This window comes from Oncorhynchus tshawytscha, unplaced genomic scaffold, assembly GCF_018296145.1.
Source record: "Oncorhynchus tshawytscha isolate Ot180627B unplaced genomic scaffold, Otsh_v2.0 Un_contig_1304_pilon_pilon, whole genome shotgun sequence".
Lineage (NCBI taxonomy): Eukaryota > Metazoa > Chordata > Actinopteri > Salmoniformes > Salmonidae > Oncorhynchus > Oncorhynchus tshawytscha.
Window position 1 is genome coordinate 67,286 of NW_024609410.1, and position 17,715 is coordinate 85,000.

The 17,715-nt window shown below is 44.3% G+C and overlaps 1 pseudogene; it reads right to left on the reverse strand.

Annotated features, from left to right (window-relative positions):
• Window positions 1–17,715, reverse strand: part of LOC121844748 — a 130,983-nt pseudogene that overhangs the window by 51,981 nt on the left and 61,287 nt on the right.

Below are 17,715 nucleotides of genomic sequence, written 5' to 3' on the forward strand. Positions count from 1 at the left end.
TCACAGATAAGATGACACGACACAATACCACAGATGATGTCATAGATATATGACACGCCACAACGCCACAGATGATGTCATAGATAGATGACACAACACCACAGATGATGACATAGATAGATGACACAACACAATACCACAGATGATGTCATAGATAGATGACACGAAATCAATGCCACAGATGTCTCAAGTTTTGAGGGAGCGTGTAATTGGCCTGCTGACTACAGGAATGTCCACCAGAGCTGTTGTCAGAGAATTGAATGTTAGTTTCCAAACCATAAGCCGCCTCCAACGTCATTTTAGAGAATTTGGCAGTACGTCCAACCGGCCTCACAACCACAGACCACGTGTATGTGTGGGCGAGCGGTTTGCTGATGTCAACGTTGTGAACAGAGTTCCCCATGGTAGCAGTGTGGTTATGGTGTGGGCAGGCATAAGCTACGGACAACAAACACAATGACATTTTATCGATGGCAATTTGAATGCACAGAGATACCATGACGAGATCCTGAGGCCCATTGTCGTGCCATTCATCTGCCGCCATCACCTCATGTTTCAGTATGATAACGCACGACCCCCATGTCACAAGGATCTGTACACAATTCCTGGAAGCTGAAAATGTACCAGTTATTCGGCCTGCAGACTCACCAGACATGTCACCCATTGAGCATGTTTGGGATGCTCTGGATCGACTTGTACCACAGTGTGTTCCAGTTCCCTCCAATTTCCAGCTACTTCTCACAGCCATTGAAGAATAGTTCATATTGGTCCTGGTGTTCATATTGGTCCTGGTGTTCATATTGGTCCTGGTGTTCATATTGTGGTCCTGGTGTTCATATTGTGGTCCTGGTGTTCATGTTGGTCCTGGTGTTCATATTGTGGTCCTAGTGTTCATATTGTGGTCCTGGTGTTCATATTGGTCCTGGTGTTCATATTGGTCCTGGTGTTCATATTGGTCCTGATGTTCATATTGGTCCTGGTGTTCATATTGTGGTCCTGGTGTTCATATTGGTCCTGGTGTTCATATTGTGGTCCTGGTGTTCATATTGGTCCTGGTGTTCATATTGTGGTCCTGGTGTTCATATTGTGGTCCTGGTGTTCATGTTGGTCCTGGTGTTCATATTGGTCCTGGTGTTCATATTGGTCCTGGTGTTCATATTGTGGTCCTGGTGTTCATACTGGTCCTGGTGTTCATATTGGTCCTGGTGTTCATGTTGGTCTTGGTGTTCATATTGGTCCTGGTGTTCATATTGGTCCTGGTGTTCATATTGGTCCTGGTGTTCATATTGGTCCTGGTGTTCATATTGGTCCTGGTGTTCATATTGTGGTCCTGGTGTTCATATTGTGGTCCTGGTGTTCATATTGGTCCTGGTGTTCATATTGGTCCTGATGTTCATATTGGTCCTGGTGTTCATATTGTGGTCCTGGTGTTCATATTGGTCCTGGTGTTCATATTGTGGTCCTGGTGTTCATATTGGTCCTGGTGTTCATATTGTGGTCCTGGTGTTCATATTGTGGTCCTGGTGTTCATATTGTGGTCCTGGTGTTCATATTGGTCCTGGTGTTCATATTGGTCCTGGTGTTCATATTGTGGTCCTGGTGTTCAGTTTGTGGTCCTGGTGTTCATATTGGTCCTGGTGTTCATATTTGGTCCTGGTGTTCATATTGTGGTCCTGGTGTTCAGTTTGTGGTCCTGGTGTTCATATTGTGGTCCTGGTGTTCATTTGTGGTCCTGGTGTTCATGTTGGTCCTGGTGTTCATGTTGGTCCTGGTGTTCATATTGGTCCTGGTGTTCATGTTGGTCCTGGTGTTCATGTTGGTCCTGGTGTTCATGTTGGTCCTGGTGTTCATATTGTGGTCCTGGTGTTCATATTGTGTCCTGGTGTTCATATTGTGGTCCTGGTGTTCAGTTTGTGGTCCTGGTGTTCATGTTGGTCCTGGTGTTCATGTTGGTCCTGGTGTTCATATTGGTCCTGGTGTTCATGTTGGTCCTGGTGTTCATGTTGGTCCTGGTGTTCGTGTTGGTCCTGGTGTTCATATTGTGGTCCTGGTGTTCATATTGTGGCCCTGGTGTTCATATTGTGGCCCTGGTGTTCATATTGTGGTCTTGATGTTCATATTGTGGCCCTGGTGTTCATATTGTGGTCCTGATGTTCATATTGGTCCTGGTGTTCATATTGTGGCCCTGGTGTTCATATTGTGGTCATGGTGTTCATATTGGTCCTGGTGTTCATATTGTGGTCCTGGTGTTCATATTGGTCCTGGTGTTCATATTGTGGCCCTGGTGTTCATATTGTGGTCCTTATATTCATATTGTGGCCCTGGTGTTCATATTGTGGTCCTGGTGTTCATATAGTGGCCCTGGTGTTCATATTGGTCCTGGTGTTCATATTGTGGTCCTGGTGTTCATATTGTGGTCCTTGTTCATATTGGTCCTGGTGTTCATATTGTGGTCCTGGTGTTCATATTGTGGTCCTGGTGTTCATATTGGTCCTGGTGTTCATATTGTGGTCCTGGTGTTCATATTGTGGTCCTGGTGTTCATATTGGTCCTGGTGTTCATATTGTGGTCCTGGTGTTCATATTGTGGTCCTGGTGTTCAGTTTGTGGTCCTGGTGTTCATATTGTGGTCCTGGTGTTCAGTTTGTGGTCCTGGTGTTCATGTTGGTCCTGGTGTTCATGTTGGTCCTGGTGTTCATATTGGTCCTGGTGTTCATGTTGGTCCTGGTGTTCATGTTGGTCCTGGTGTTCATGTTGGTCCTGGTGTTCATATTGTGGTCCTGGTGTTCATATTGTGGTCCTGGTGTTCATATTGTGGCCCTGGTGTTCATATTGTGGTCCTGATGTTCATATTGTGGCCCTGGTGTTCATATTGTGGTCCTGATGTTCATATTGGTCCTGGTGTTCATATTGTGGTCCTGGTGTTCATATTGGTCCTGGTGTTCATATTGTGGTCCTGGTGTTCATATTGTGGTCCTGATGTTCATATTGTGGTCCTGGTGTTCATATTGTGGTCCTGGTGTTCATATTGTGGTCCTGGTGTTCATATTGGTCCTGGTGTTCATATTGTGGTCCTGGTGTTCATATTGTGGTCCTGGTGTTCATATTGTGGTCCTGGTGTTCATATTGTGGTCCTGGTGTTCATATTGTGGTCCTGGTGTTCATATTGTGGTCCTGGTGTTCATATTGTGGTCCTGGTGTTCATTTGTGGTCCTGGTGTTCATGTTGGTCCTGGTGTTCATATTTGGTCCTGGTGTTCATATTGGTCCTGGTGTTCATATTTGGTCCTGGTGTTCATATTGTTGGTCCTGGTGTTCATATTGTGGTCCTGGTGTTCATATTGTGGTCATGGTGTTTATATTGGTCCTGGTGTTCATATTGTGGTCCTGGTGTTCATATTGGTCCTGGTGTTCATATTGTGGTCCTGGTGTTCATATTGTGGTCCTGGTGTTCATATTGTGGTCCTGGTGTTCATATTGTGGTCCTGGTGTTCATATTGTGGTCCTGTGTGTTCCTGGTGTTATTTGGTCCTGGTGTTCATATTTGGTCCTGGTGTTCATATTGTGGTCCTGGTGTTCATATTGTGGTCCTGGTGTTCATATTGTGGTCCTGGTGTTCATATTTGGTCCTGGTGTTCATATTTGGTCCTGGTGTTCATTTTGGTCCTGGTGTTCATATTGGTCCTGGTGTTCATATTGTGGTCCTGGTGTTCATTTGTGGTCCTGGTGTTCATATTGGTCCTGGTGTTCATATTTGGTCCTGGTGTTCATATTGTGGTCCTGGTGTTCAGTTTGTGGTCCTGGTGTTCATATTGTGGTCCTGGTGTTCATATTGTGGTCCTGGTATTCATGTTGGTCCTGGTGTTCATGTTGGTCCTGGTGTTCATATTGTGGTCCTGGTGTTCATTTGTGGTCCTGGTGTTCATATTGTGGTCCTGGTGTTCAGTTTGTGGTCCTGGTATTCATGTTGGTCCTGGTGTTCATATTGGTCCTGGTGTTCATATTGGTCCTGGTGTTCATGTTGGTCCTGGTGTTCATGTTGGTCCTGGTGTTCGTGTGGTCCTGGTGTTCATATTGTGGTCCTGGTGTTCATATTGTGGTCCTGGTGTTCATATTGTGGTCCTGGTGTTCATATTGTGGTCTTGGTGTTCATATTGTGGTCCTGGTGTTCATATTGTGGTCCTGGTGTTCATATTGGTCCTGGTGTTCCTGGTCCTGGTGTTCATATTGTGGTCCTGGTGTTCATATTGGTCCTGGTGTTCATATTGTGGTCCTGGTGTTCATATTGTGGTCCTGGTGTTCTGGTGTTATTGTGGTCCTGGTGTTCATATTGTGGTCCTGGTGTTCATATTGTGGTCCTGGTGTTCATATTGTGGTCCTGGTGTTCATATTGTGGCCCTGGTGTTCATATTGGTCCTGGTGTTCATATTGTGGTCCTGGTGTTCATATTGTGGTCCTGGTGTTCATATTGTGGTCCTGGTGTTCATATTGTGGTCCTGGTGTTCATATTGTGGTCCTGGTGTTCATATTGTGGTCCTGGTGTTCATATTGTGGTCCTGGTGTTCATATTGGTCCTGGTGTTCATATTGTGGTCCTGGTGTTCATATTGTGGTCCTGGTGTTCATATTGTGGTCCTGGTGTTCATATTGTGGTCCTGGTGTTCAGTTTGTGGTCCTGGTGTTCATGTTGGTCCTGGTGGTGTTGGTCCTGGTGTTCATATTGGTCCTGGTGTTCATTGGTCCTGGTGTTCATGTTGGTCCTGGTGTTCATGTTGGTCCTGGTGTTCATATTGTGGTCCTGGTGTTCATATTGTCCTGGTTGGTCCTGGTGTTCATATTGTGGCCCTGGTGTTCATATTGTGGTCCTGGTGTTCATATTGGTCCTGGTGTTCATATTGTGGTCCTGGTGTTCATATTGGTCCTGGTGTTCATATTGTGGTCCTGGTGTTCATATTGTGGTCCTGATGTTCATATTGTGGCCCTGGTGTTCATATTGTGGTCCTGGTGTTCATATTGTGGCCCTGGTGTTCATATTGGTCCTGGTGTTCATATTGTGGTCCTGGTGTTCATATTGTGGTCCTGGTGTTCATATTGTGGTCCTGGTGTTCATATTGTGGTCCTGGTGTTCATATTGGTCCTGGTGTTCATATTGTGGTCCTGGTGTTCATATTGTGGTCCTGGTGTTCATATGTGGTCCTGGTGTTCATATTGTGGTCCTGGTGTTCATATTGTGGTCCTGGTGTTCATAATGGTCCTGGTGTTCATATTGTGGTCCTGGTGTTCATATTGTGGTCCTGGTGTTCAGTTTGTGGTCCTGGTGTTCATATTGTGGTCCTGGTGTTCAGTTTGTGGTCCTGGTGTTCATATTGGTCCTGGTGTTCATGTTGGTCCTGGTGTTCATATTGGTCCTGGTGTTCATGTTGGTCCTGGTGTTCATATTTGGTCCTGGTGTTCATATTGTGGTCCTGGTGTTCATATTGTGGTCATGGTGTTCATATTGGTCCTGGTGTTCATATTGTGGTCCTGGTGTTCATATTGGTCCTGGTGTTCATATTGTGGTCCTGTGTTCATATTGTGTCCTGGTGTTATATTGTGGTCCTGGTGTTCATATTGTGGCCCTGGTGTTCATATTGGTCCCTGGTGTCCTCATATTGTGGTCCTGGTGTTCATATTGTGGTCCTGGTGTTCATATTGTGGTCCTGGTGTTCATATTGTGGTCCTGGTGTTCATATTGGTCCTGGTGTTCATGTTGTGGTCCTGGTGTTCATATTGTGGTCCTGGTGTTCATATTGTGGTCCTGGTGTTCATATTGTGGTCCTGGTGTTCATATTGTGGTCCTGGTGTTCATATTGTGGTCCTGGTGTTCATATTGTGGTCCTGGTGTTCATATTGGTCCTGGTGTTCATATTGTGGTCCTGGTGTTTATATTGTGGTCCTGGTGTTCATATTGGTCCTGGTGTTCATATTGGTCCTGGTGTTCATATTGGTCTTGGTGTTCATATTGGTCCTGGTGTTCATATTGTGGTCCTGATGTTCATATTGTGGTCCTGGTGTTCATATTGGTCCTGGTGTTTATATTGGTCCTGGTGTTCATATTGTGGTCCTGGTGTTCATATTGTGGTCCTGGTGTTCATATTGGTCCTGGTGTTCATATTGTGGTCCTGGTGTTCATATTGGTCCTGGTGTTCATATTTATCCTGGTGTTCATATTGTGGTCCTGGTGTTCATATTGGTCCTGGTGTTCATATTGTGGTCCTGGTGTTCATATTGGTCCTGGTGTTCATATTGTGGTCCTGGTGTTCATATTGTGGTCCTGGTGTTCATATTGTGGTCCTGGTGTTCATATTGTGGTCTGGTGTTCATATTGTGGTCCTGGTGTTCATATTGTGGTCCTGGTGTTCATATGTGGTCTTGGGGTTCATATTGTGGTCCTGGTGTTCATATTGGTCCTGGTGTTCATATTGATCCTGGTGTTCATATTGGTCCTGGTGTTCATATTGTGGTCCTGGTGTTCATATTGGTCCTGGTGTTCATATTTGTCCTGGTGTTCATATTGTGGTCCTGGTGTTCATATTGGTCCTGGTGTTCATCTTGTGGTCCTGGTGTTCATATTGGTCCTGGTGTTCATATTGGTCCTGGTGTTCATATTGTGGTCCTGGTGTTCATATTGTGGTCCTGGTGTTCATATTGTGGTCTTGGTGTTCATATTGTGGTCCTGGTGTTCATATTGTGGTCCTGGTGTTCATATTGGTCCTGGTGTTCATATTGATCCTGGTGTTCATATTGTCATCCTGGTGTTCATATTGTGGTCCTGGTGTTCATGTTGGTCCTGGTGTTCATATTGGTCCTGGTGTTCGTATTGTGGTCCTGGTGTTCATTAGAGACTCATGCCAACTGTTAAAAGGTTCACCGTGGTCGCTCAGCAAATCACGCGTCTCTGTGCCAATCCATTGGCACAGGTAAAAGTGGACACGCGCACACACACACACACACACGCACACGCGCACACACACACGCACACACACACACACACACACACACACACACACACACACACACACACACACACACACACACACACACACACACACACACACACACACACACACACACACACAGTGACAGGGGGGGACAGCAGTGTAATTGTTTAATTTCAGATCGTTATCGATCTGACTTGTAATAAAATCCTCATTGATTCCCTCTCAACTTCATTAATCTGTTCCCCCTCCCCCTCTCCCTCCCCCTCTCTCCTCCTCTCCCTCCCTCCCCCTCTCTCCTCCTCTCCCCTTCTCCCCTCTCAGTTTATAATGAGTAATGTAGCTCAGTTGGTAGAACAAGGTGCTATCTCAGTTTATAATGAGTAATGTAGTAATGTAGTAATGTAGCTATCTCAGTTTGTAATGAGTAATGTATCTCAGTTTATTATGAGTAATGCTTTATAATGTGAATTGTGTCTCTGTGTATTGTGTCTCTGTGTACTGTGTCTCTGTGTAATGTGTCTCTGTGACTTTGTGTCTCTGTGTACTGTGGTGTGTGTGTCTCTGTGTCCTGTGTCTCTGTGTCTCTGTGTACTGTGTCTCTGTGTACTGTGTCTCTGTGTCTCTGTGTACTGTGTCTTTGTGTACTGTGTCTCTGTGTCTCTGTGTACTGTGTCTCTGTGACTTTGTGTCTCTGTGTACTGTGTCTCTGTGTACTGTGGTGTGTGTGTCTCTGTGTCCTGTGTCTCTGTGTACTGTGTCTCTGTGTCTCTGTGTACTGTGTCTCTGTGTACTGTGTCTCAGTGTCTGTGACTTTGTGTACTGTGGTGTGTGTGTCTATGTGTACTGTGTCTCTGTGTCTCTGTGTACTGTGTCTCTGTGTCTCTGTCTACTGTGTCTCTGTGTACTGTGTCTCTGTGTACTGTGTCTCTGTGTCTTTGTGTACTGTGTCACTGTGTCTCTGTTTACTGTGTTGTGAGTGTCTCTGTGTACTGTGTCTCTGTGTACTGTGGTGTGTGTGTCTCTGTGTACTGTGGTGTGTGTGTCTCTGTGTACTGTGTCTCTCTGTACTGTGTCTCTGTGTACTGTGTCTCTGTGACTTTGTCTCTGTGTACTGTGTCTCTGTGTACTGTGTCTCTGTGTCTCTGTGTCTCTGTGTCTCTGTGACTTTGTGTCTGTGTACTGTGTCTCTGTGTACTGTGTCTGTGTACTGTGTCTCTGTGTACTGTGTCTCTGTGTCTCTGTGACTTTGTGTCTGTGTACTGTGTCTCTGTGTACTGTGTCTCTGTGACTTTGTGTCTGTGTACTGTGTCTCTGTGTACAGTGGTGTGTGTGTCTCTGTGTACTGTGTCTCTGTGTACTGTGGTGTGTGTGTCTCTGTGTCTGTGACTTTGTGTTTGTGTACTGTGTCTCTGTGTACTGTGGTGTGTGTGTCTCTGTGTACTGTGTCTCTGTCTACTGTGTTTTTGTGTCTCTGTGTACTGTGTCTCTGTGTACTGTGGTGTGTGTGTCTCTGTGTACTGTGTCTCTGTGTACTGTGGTGTGTGTGTCTCTGTGTACTGTGTCTCTGTGTACTGTGGTGTGTGTGTCTCTGTGTACTGTGACTTTGTGTCTGTGTACTGTGTCTCTGTGTACTGTGGTGTGTGTGTCTCTGTGTACTGTGTCTCTGTGTACTGTGGTGTATGTGTCTCTGTGTACTGTGTCTCTGTGTACTGTGGTGTGTGTGTCTCTGTGTACTGTGTCTCTGTGTACTGTGGTGTGTGTGTCTCTGTCTACTGTGTCTCTGTGTACTGTGTCTCTGTCTACTGTGTCTCTGTGTACTGTGTCTCTGTGTACTGTGTCTCTGTACTGTGTCTCTGTGTCTCTGTGTACTGTGTCTCTGTGTCTCTGTGACTGTGTGTCTGTGTACAGTGGTGTGTGTCTCTGTGTACTGTGTCTCTGTGTACTGTGGTGTGTGTGTCTCTGTGTCTGTGACTTTGTGTTTGTACTGTGTACTGTGTCTCTGTGGTGTGTGTGTCTCTGTGTACTGTGTCTCTGTGTCTCTGTGTACTGTGTCTCTGTCTGCTGTGTCTCTGTGTCTCTGTGTACTGTGTCTCTTTGTACTGTGTCTCTGTGTCTCTGTGACTTTGTGTCTGTGTACTGTGTCTCTGTGTACTGTGGTGTGTGTGTCTCTGTGTACTGTGTCTCTGTGTACTGTGGTGTGTGTGTCTCTGTGTACTGTGTCTCTGTGTACTGTGGTGTGTGTGTCTCTGTGTACTGTGTCTCTGTGTCTCTGTGTACTGTGTCTCTCTCTACTGTGTCTCTGTCTCTGTGTCTCTGTGTGTCTGTGTCTCTGTGTACTGAGTCTCTGTGTACTGTGTATCTTTGTACTGTGTCTCTGTGTCTCTTTGTACTGTGTCTCTGTGTACTGTGTCTGTGTCTCTGTGTACTGTGTCTCTGTGTCTCTGTGTCTGTGTACTGTGTCTCTGTGTCTCTGTGTCTCTTTGTACTGTGTCTCTGTGTACTGTGTCTCTGTGTACTGTGTCATTGTGTACTGTGTCTCTGTGTCTCTTTGTACTTTGTACTGTGGCTCTGTGTCTCTTTGTCTGTGTCTGTGTACTGTGTCTCTTTGTACTGTGTCTCTGTGTACTGTGTCTTTGTGTACTGTGTCTCTGTGTCTCTTTGTACTGTGTCTCTGTGTACTGTGTCTCTGTGTACTGTGTCTCTGTTTCTCTTTGTACTGTGTCTCTGCGTACTGTGTCATTGTGTACTGTGTCTTTGTGTACTGTGTCTCTGTGTACTGTGTCTCTGTGTCTCTGTGTACTGTGTCTCTGTGTACTGTGTCTCTGTGTCTCTGTGTACTGTGTCTCTGTGTACTGTGTCTCTGTGTACTGTGTCTCTGTGTACTGTGTCTCTGTCTCTCAGTGTACTGTGTCTCTGTGTACTGTGTCTCTGTGTACTGTATCTCTGTGTCTCTGTGTACTGTGTCTCTGTGTACTGTGTCTCTGTATCTCTGTATCTCTGTGTACTGTGTCTCTGTATCTCTGTGTCTCTGTGTACTGTGTCTCTGTGTATTGTGTCTCTGTGTACTGTGTCTCTGTGTCTCTGTGTACTGTATCTCTGTGTCTTTGTGTCTCTGTGTACCTGTGTACTGTGTCTCCGTGTCTCTGTGTACTGTATCTCTGTGTCTCTGTGTACTGTGTCTCTGTGTACTGTGGTGTGCGTCTCTTACCTCTGCGTTCGGTGGTGATAACTACAGCTTCCTCAGCTCTGCCCCATCCCTGAGAGGTCCTAGCGGTCAACTTGAACACATAGGCCTGGTCTCCGGTCATACCGCTGACTGTAAACTGACGCGCGGTCGACCCCACCTCCACCGTAGTGAACCGCATGGGGTCGCCGGCATCCAGACGGTACGCTATCTGATAACCTATGAGAGGGGGAAGAGGGAGGACGGCGGGGAGGAGGAGAGAGAAGTGAGGAGGAGGTAGGGAGGGGGAAGAGAGGGGGAGGAGGAGGGAGTGGGAGGGAGGGGGAAGAAGGGGGAGAGGGAAGAGAGGGGTGGAGGGAGGAGAGGAGGAGGAGGAGGAGGGAAGAGAGGGGTGGAGGGAGGGGAGGGAGGGAGGAGGAGGAGGGAAGGGAAGAGAGGGGTGGAGGGAGGAGGAAGAGAGGGGTGGAGGGAGGAGAGGGGAGGGAGGAGGAGGATGGAGGGGGAAGAGAGGGGTGGAGGGAGGAGGAAGAGAGGGGTGGAGGAGGAGGAAGAGAGGGGTGGAGGGAGGAGAGGGAGAGGAGGAGATGGAGGGGGAAGAGAGGGGTGGAGGAGAAAGAGAGTTAAAGAACTCTGGTGTTCTGGTGAGGACGTTTGTGGGTTTTGGGGGGAGGGTGGTTGTTCTAGTGTGTGTGTGTGTGTGTGTGGCCTACTTTAGATCCTAGAGCCCAAAGGGAGATGACACACCAGGAGACAGGAAACAGGCTTTCAACAAGATCAGCACACACTCACACACACACACACACACTGTTATCCTACTATATATCACGCTGTGGGTGTTATCCTACTATATATCACGCTGTGGGTGTTATCCTACTATATATCACACTGTGGGTGTTATCCTACTATATATCACACTGTGGGTGTTATCCTACTATATATCACACTGTGGGTGTTATCCTACTATATATCACACTGTGGGTGTTATCCTACTATATATCACACTGTGGGTGTTATCCTACTATATATCACACTGTGGGTGTTATCCTACTATATATCACACTGTGGGTGTTATCCTACTATATATCACACTGTGGGTGTTATCCTACTATATATCACACTGTGGGTGTGATCCTACTATATCTCACACTGTGGGTGTGGGTGTGTGTTATCCTACCTTAGTTAATACATACAGTGTTATCCTACTATATATAACACTGTGGGTGTGGTTGTGTGTTATCCTACCTTAGTTAATACATACAGTGTTATCCTACTATACTATACATACAGTGTTATCCTACTATACTATACATACAGTGTTATCCTACTTTACTATACATACAGTGTTATCCTACTATACTATACATACAGTGTTATCCTACCTTAGTTAATACATACAGTGTTATCCTACTTTACTATACATACAGTGTTATCCTACCTTAGTTAATACATACAGTGTTATCCTACCTTAGTTAATACATACGTGTTATCCTACCTTAGTTAATACATACAGTGTTATCCTACCTTAGTTAATACATACAGTGTTATCCTACTATATATACATACAGTGTTATCCTACCTTAGTTAATACATACAGTGTTATCCTACCTTAGTTAATACATACCGTGTTATCCTACTATACTATACATACAGTGTTATCCTACTATACTATACATACAGTGTTATCCTACTATACTATACATGCAGTGTTATCCTACTATACTATACATACAGTGTTATCCTACCTTAGTTAATACATACAGTGTTATCCTACTATACTATACATACAGTGTTATCCTACCTTAGTTAATACATACCGTGTTATCCTACTTTAGTTAATACATACCGTGTTATCCTACTATATATCACACTGTGGGTGTGGGTGTGTGTTATCCTACCTTAGTTAATACATACAGTGTTATCCTACCTTAGTTAATACATACAGTGTTATCCTACTATACTATACATACAGTGTTATCCTACTATACTATACATACAGTGTTATCCTACTATACTATACATACAGTGTTATCCTACTATACTATACATACAGTGTTATCCTACTATACTATACATACAGTGTTATCCTACTATACTATACATACAGTGTTATCCTACCTTAGTTAATACATACAGTGTTATCCTACTATACTATACATACAGTGTTATCCTACCTTAGTTAATACATACCGTGTTATCCTACCTTAGTTAATACATACAGTGTTATCCTACTATACTATACATACAGTGTTATCCTACCTTAGTTAATACATACCGTGTTATCCTACCTTAGTTAATACATACAGTGTTATCCTACCTTAGCTAATACATACCGTGTTATCCTACCTTAGTTAATACATACAGTGTTATCCTACCTTAGTTAATACATACCGTGTTATCCTACCTTAGTTAATACATACAGTGTGTACTTCTATCACAGCCTTTAAACTCTGTAACTGTTTTCAAGTCACCATTGGCCTCATGGTGAAATCCCTGAGCAGTTTCCTTCCTCTCCGACAACTGAGTTAGGAAGGACGCCTGTATCTCTGGGTGAATTGATACACCATCCAAAGTGTAATTAATAACTTCACAAGGCTCAAAGGGATATTTAATGTCTGATTTTTTTTTTTTTTTTTTTTTTAGCCATGTACCAATAGGAGCCCTTCTTTGTGAGTCATTGGAAAACCCTGGTCTTTGTGGTTGAAATTCACTGCTCGACTGAGGGACCTTCGAGATAATTGCATGTGTGGGGTACAGAGATGAGGTATTCATTCAAAACTCATGTTAAACACTATTATTGCACACAGATTTATATTTTTTTTAACCTTTATTTAACCAGGCAAGTCAGTTAAGAACAAATTCTTATTTCCAATGACTGCCTAGGAACAGTGGGTTAACTGCCTGTTCAGGGGCAGAACGACAGATTTGTACCTTGTCAGCTCGGGGTTTGAACTTGCAACCTTCGGTTACTAGTCCAACGCTCTAACCACTAGGCTACCCTGCCGCCCCACGTTAAACACTATTATTGCACACAGAGTGAGTCTTTGCAACTTATGTGACTTGTCCAGCACATTTTTACTCCTGAACTTATTTAGGTTCATAACAAAGGGTCGAATACTTATTGAATCAATTCAGCTTTTCATAAAAAATAAAAAAAATTGTAAACATTTGTAAAAACATAATTCCACTTTGACATTATGGGGTAATATGTGTAGGCTGGGTTAACTGCCTGTTCAGGGGCAGAACGACAGATGTGTACCTTGTCAGCTCAGGGGTTTGAACTTGCAACCTCTTAATGTAATCTATTACAAATACAGGCTGTAACACAACATCTCAATGTAATCTATTACAAATACAGACTGTAACACAACATCTCAATGTAATCTATTACAAATAACACAACATTTCAATGTAATCTATTACAAGTAACACAACATCTCAATGTAATCTATTACAAATAACACAACATTTCAATGTAATCTATTACAAGTAACACAACATCTCAATGTAATCTATTACAAATACAGGCTGTAACACAACATCTCAATGTAATCTATTACAAATACAGGCTGTAACACAACATCTCAATGTAATCTGTAACACAACATCTCAATGTAATCTATTACAAATACAGGCTGTAACAACATCTCAATGTAATCTATTACAAATACAGGCTGTAACACAACATCTCAATGTAATCTATTACAAATACAGGCTGTAACAACATCTCAATGTAATCTATTACAAATACAGGCTGTAACTCAACAAATGGAAAGAGGAGGAGTCAAATTAATACTTATGAAATATTAATTAGACTCCTCTTTCCATTTGTTGTAACATGATGCTGTAACTCTCTCACCCCCTCTGCTCTCTCTCTCTCTCTCTCTCTCTCTCTCTCTCTCTCTCTCTCTCTCTGTCACCCCCTCTCTCCTCTCTCTGTCTCTCTCTCCCCCCCCCTCTCTCTGTCTGTCTCTGCTCTCTCTCTGTTTGTTTCTGCTCTCTCTCTCTGTCTCTCTCTCTGTCTCTCTCTCTCTGTCTCTCTCTCTGTCTCTCTGTCTCTGTCTCTGCTCTCTCTCTCTCTCTGTCTCTCTCTGTCTCTCTCTCTCTCTCACCCCCCTTTCTCTCTCTCTCCTCTCTCTCTCTCTCTCTGTCTCTCTCTCTCTCTCTCGCTCTCTGTCCTTGCTGTGCTTGTGAGGCGAGGAAAGACAGATGCCCTCTGTCAAATGGAGGTGTCACACTAAATGTCCTTCCACCTGCAAGACATCACTGTCTGGTCTGTCCTTGCCCGCAGAGGACAAAACAACACTATTCACATTCTCCTTTCTATCTCCCTCTACCATTTTCTCTATCGCTCTCTCTCTATTCAGCTCTACACCTGTCCTTGCCACCTCACCCCTCTGAGAATCCCTGTCTGCTATCTTCTCTCTAGATCTATCTATCTCTTCTATATCTACAGTCCCTGTCTGCTGCCATCTCTCTATCTCTTCTATTTCACTCTATATCTATATCTATAGTGCCTGTCTGCTGCTGTCTATCTCTTCTATTTCACTCTATATCTATATCTATAGTCCCTGTCTGCTGCCTTCTCTCTAGATCTATCTATCTCTTCTATTTCACTCTATATCTATATCTATAGTCCCTGTCTGCTGCCTTCTCTCTAGATCTATCTATCTCTTCTATTTCACTCTATATCTATCCTCCTCTTTTCTCCCAGGCTTCAATATATCCTCTCTCCCATTAGAAAACTTTCATTTACACTTCCAGACTCCTGTGTGTGTGTCTGAGTGTGTCTAAGTGTGTGTGTGTGTGTGTGTGTGTGTGAGTGTGTCTAAGTGTGTGTGTGTGTGTCTAAGTGTGTGTGTGTGTGTGTGTGTCTGAGTGTGTGTGTGTGTGTCTGAGTGTGTGAGTGTGTGTGTGTGTCTGTGTGTGTGTGTGTGTCTTAGTGTGTGTGTGTGTGTGAGTGTGTGTGTGTGTGTGTGTGTCTGTGTGTGTGTGAGTCTGAGTGTGTGTGTGTGTGTGTGTGTGTGTGTGTGTGTGTGTGTGTGTGTGTGTGTGGAGGGTCTTGCATCAGTAAGTTTAATAGTTGTGCTCCCTACGTCATGTTGGTGAGTGATAGCCAGACACACACAGACAGACACATGGTAGCCTTCAGAGCAGAGTGGTTGAACTGCACATTTAGAAAAATAGCTTACCAAAGGGTTCTTCGGCTGTCCCCACAGGATAACCTATGGTTCCAGGTAGAACCCTCTGTGGAAACGGTTCTACATGGAACCCAAGAGGGTTCTACCTGGAACCCAAAAGGGTTGTTCAAAGGGTTCTCCTATGAGGAAGAACCCAAAGAACCCTAACTGGTCCTGTGTCCCGGCGAACGGATCTTCAGAATACATTTTCTACTGGATATGATTACAATGTTACAGTGGGACCAAGTGTTAAGACTGTGTGTCTGAGTGTCTGAGTGTGTTAAGACTGTGTGTCTGAGTGTCTGAGTGTGTTAAGACTGTGTCTGAGTGTGTTAAGACTGTGTGTCTGTGTGTCTGAGTGTGTTAAGACTGTGTGTCTGAGTGTGTTAAGACTGTGTGTCTGTGTGTCTGAGAGTGTTAAGACTGTGTGTCTGAGTGTGTTAAGACTGTGTGTCTGTGTGTCTGAGTGTGTTAAGACTGTGTGTCTGAGTGTGTTAAGACTGTGTGTCTGTGTGTCTGAGTGTGTTAAGACTGTGTGTCTGTGTGTCTGAGTGTGTTAAGACTGTGTGTCTGAGTGTGTTAAAACTGTGTGTCTGTGTGTCTGAGAGTGTTAAGACTGTGTGTCTGTGTGTCTGAGTGTGTTAAGACTGTGTGTCTGAGTGTGTTAAGACTGTGTGTCTGTGTGTCTGAGTGTGTTAAGACTGTGTGTCTGAGTGTGTTAAGACTGTGTGTCTGTGTGTCTGAGTGTGTTAAGACTGTGTCTGAGTGTGTTAAGACTGTGTGTCTGTGTGTCTGAGTGTGTTAAGACTGTGTGTCTGAGTGTGTTAAGAATGTGTGTCTGTGTGTCTGAGTGTGTTAAGACTGTGTGTCTGTGTGTCTGAGTGTGTTAAGACTGTGTGTGTGAGTGTGTTAAGACTGTGTGTCTGTGTGTCTGAGTGTGTTAAGACTGTGTGTCTGTGTGTCTGAGTGTGTTAAGACTGTGTGTCTGAGTGTGTTAAGACTGTGTGTCTGTGTGTCTGAGTGTGTTAAGACTGTGTCTGAGTGTGTTAAGACTGTGTGTCTGTGTGTCTGAGTGTGTTAAGACTGTGTGTCTGAGTGTGTTAAGAATGTGTGTCTGTGTGTCTGAGTGTGTTAAGACTGTGTGTCTGTGTGTCTGAGTGTGTTAAGACTGTGTGTGTGAGTGTGTTAAGACTGTGTGTCTGTGTGTCTGAGTGTGTTAAGACTGTGTGTCTGAGTGTGTTAAGACTGTGTGTCTGTGTGTGAGTGTGTGTTAAGACAGTGTGTCTGTGTGTGTGAGTGTGTGTTTGTTAAGACTGTGTGTCTGAGTGTGAGTGTGTGTTAAGAGTGTGTGTCTGTGTGTGAGTGTGTGTTAAGACTGTGTGTCTGTGTGTGAGTGTATGTTAAGACTGTGTGTCTGTGTGTGTTAAGACTGTGTGTATGAGTGTGTTAAGACTGTGTGTCTGAGTGTGTTAAAACTGTGTGTCTGTGTGTGTTAAGACTGTGTGTCTGTGTGTGTTAAGACTGTGTGTCTGAGTGTGTTAAGACTGTGTGTCTGTGTGTGTTAAGACTGTGTGTCTGTGGGTGTTAAGACTGTGTGTCTGTGTATGAGTGTGTGTTAAGACTGTGTGTCTGAGTGTATTAAGACTGTGTGTCTGTGTGTGTTAAGACTGTGTGTCTGTGTGTGAGTGTGTGTTAAGACTGTGTGTCTGTGTGTGAGTGTGTGTTAAGACAGTGTGTCTGTGTGTGTGAGTGTGTGTGTGTGTTAAGACTGTGTGTCTGAGTGTGAGTGTGTGTTAAGAGTGTGTGTCTGTGTGAGAGTGTGTGTTAAGACTGTGTGTCTGTGTGTGAGTGTATGTTAAGACTGTGTGTCTGTGTGTGTTAAAACTGTGTGTCTGTGTGTTAAGACTATGTGTCTGTGTGTGTTAAGACTGTGTGTATGTGTGTGTTAAGACTGTGTATGAGTGTGTTAAGACTGTGTGTCTGAGTGTGTTAAAACTGTGTGTCTGTGTGTGTTAAGACTGTGTGTCTGTGTGTGTTAAGACTGTGTGTCTGTGTGTGAGTGTGTGTTAAGACTGTGTGTCTGAGTGTGTTAAGACTGTGCGTCTGTGTGTGAGTGTGTGTTAAGACTGTGTGTCTGTGTGTGAGTGTGTGTTAAGACAGTGTGTCTGTGTGTGTCTGAGTTAGTATTAAGACAGTGTGTCTGTGTGTGTCTGAGTTAGTATTAAGACAGTGTGTCTGTGTGTGTGTGAGTGTGTGTTAAGACTGTGTGTCTGTGTGTGAGTATGTGTTAAGACTGTGTGTCTGTGTGTCTGTGTGTGTTAAGACTGTGTGTCTGTGAGTCTGTGTGTGTTAAGACTGTGTGTCTCTGTGTGTTAAG